General features: G+C 40.3%; 1 long non-coding RNA gene across 1 annotated transcript; it reads right to left on the bottom strand.

Moving 5' to 3' along the window:
- Positions 1–1,576: 1,576 nt before the first annotated feature.
- LOC116803414 lies at positions 1,577–2,104 on the bottom strand. Its single transcript, XR_004363609.1, has 2 exons — positions 1,839–2,104; positions 1,577–1,781 (listed from the first exon to the last, which is right to left on the bottom strand). It is a non-coding gene; the product is annotated as an uncharacterized LOC116803414 (long non-coding RNA).

Raw genomic sequence — 2,104 nt, 5'->3', positions numbered from 1 at the left:
CGCGGAGCTGCAAAATCCATCCTTCCTGCTACTTTCAAAATCCAGATCGAGAGCGCCTACAAGAGCTGACGCTAAAACCTAAAAATAAAACAATTAACCATAAACAAACTAAACAAAACAATCAAATGCACTTACCTACTTGACCACAACCAACTGCTGTTCCACATCTAACGCAACCGACAAGAGGAGGCGGGCTTCGCAAAAACATAATGAAATCGCCACTTTTCTCGACTATAAACACTAAAAATTAATAATCCTAAGACGCCGTCTCCACCTCCTGATGCCATTGCACTAATAAGGATCACTAGCGCGGAGCTGACACCACATTTAAAAGCTTCAAAATCTGTCCCCAAATTGCATAATTTTCCTCAGGGTGTATCTTCAAAGAATTCCTTCCTAACCTGTAATGAAAGGAAAACAAATAAGAATGCAATACATAAATTAATCAAGGACACATAAATAATAACAAACCGGACAGACAAAGTAGCAGATGCTAGTGGACAGCTCCATCCTGCTGATGACAAGCACGCAGCTCCAGCTTCAAAGATTCCAACTATTGAAACAAAGGAACACAAGCTATTACTGGGAAATTTATATTTAAAATGTAATACTTATCTAATTGCAAACTTGATGACTCCAAAATTGCGGCATTCCAGCTGCAATAACACAATAACAAGGGCCTCCAACTTAGCCCTCACAAAACGTACCTGAAAATCAAAAAATCAACGCAATTATAAAAGAAATAAATACTCCCAAGACTAGTTTCCTCCTAAAGCACCTGAAAAACAATAATAAACGCTACTATATAAACAAATATACACCAATATAGTACTTACCTTAAATTAAATTCCACTCAATGTACCTGAAACTACAAAAAATTAATGCAATCATAAAAAACAAATAACATATATAATACTTACCAAATACTATTTTTGCATCCATTTCCATGCCTATTTCGTTGCGGCGGCCCTCTGCAACAAACCTCGAACCGGCGGCCCCAAGCTGCCAATCCTGACGCTATGGCCACAAGACGTCAAGGCCCTCCTCCACGCAATAATACCCCACGGCTGCCACACAGCTCAGCGATCCTGAACAGATCAATCGCTGAAGCTCGCCAGGAGGCAGCCAGAAAGTCAATGTCAAATCCGTTCCGACAAAATATGAACGACAGAAGGCCACGATTCTCCTCGCATGACACTGCCATTCAGATGCGTCTGAATAAATGGCGCCGAACCTCTAACAATATACCCAAAAAGGGTAGGACAACCTCAAAACACAACGCAAAGCCAAGACTGGTATCCAAGACAAGCAATCCAGCGCAAAGACATCTGGAAAATTACCAGGACATGCTCCGAAAACAAAGGAGTGAAGAAAATGACCAGGAACCTGAAAAAGGTAACTCAAATCCCATGCAAGCTAGCAATGACAGCCCTCCGACCACCAGCAGAGCTGCAAGAGCTAGTTTTAAACCAAGAGTTATTGATGTAGCCACACCATCGCCAAGAAACTCCAATCATTTCTTACAAAAAGGGTTATCGGATGACCCCACAAGAAAATTAGCAATTAGAGTCGACAATTTAGAAAAGAAAATCGACATTTTATTGGCAATAATTACTCAAGGAAGAGACAACAATCTTGACATGGATACATCCAATTAAACTTACAAATACTTATATCTAGTAAAACGACATCTTTATCTGATGGAAAAGCGCACTTCTATCTGCCTCCATACTCTCTCAAAACTCAGACTGACGAGCGCCTACAAGAACTGACGCTAAAACCTAAAAATAAAACAATTAATCATTAACAAATTAAACAAAACAATCAAATGCACTTACCTACTTGACCACAGCCAACTGCTGATCAACATCTAACGCAACCGACAGGAGGAGGCGGGCTTCGCAAAAACAAAACGAAATCGCCAATTTTCGCGATTATAAACACAAAAAATTAAAAATCCTAAGACGCCGTCTCCACTTCCTGATGCCACTGCATTAATAAGGATCACTAGCGCGGAGCTGACATCACTTTTAAAAGCTTCAAAATCCGTCCCCAAATTGCATCATTTTCCTCAGTATCTTATGCCCAATTATCTTCCGATAAC

Source organism: Drosophila sechellia, unplaced genomic scaffold (genome assembly GCF_004382195.2).
Source record: "Drosophila sechellia strain sech25 unplaced genomic scaffold, ASM438219v1 Y_20, whole genome shotgun sequence".
Lineage (NCBI taxonomy): Eukaryota > Metazoa > Arthropoda > Insecta > Diptera > Drosophilidae > Drosophila > Drosophila sechellia.
This window is presented reverse-complemented; position numbering and strand designations above follow the sequence as displayed.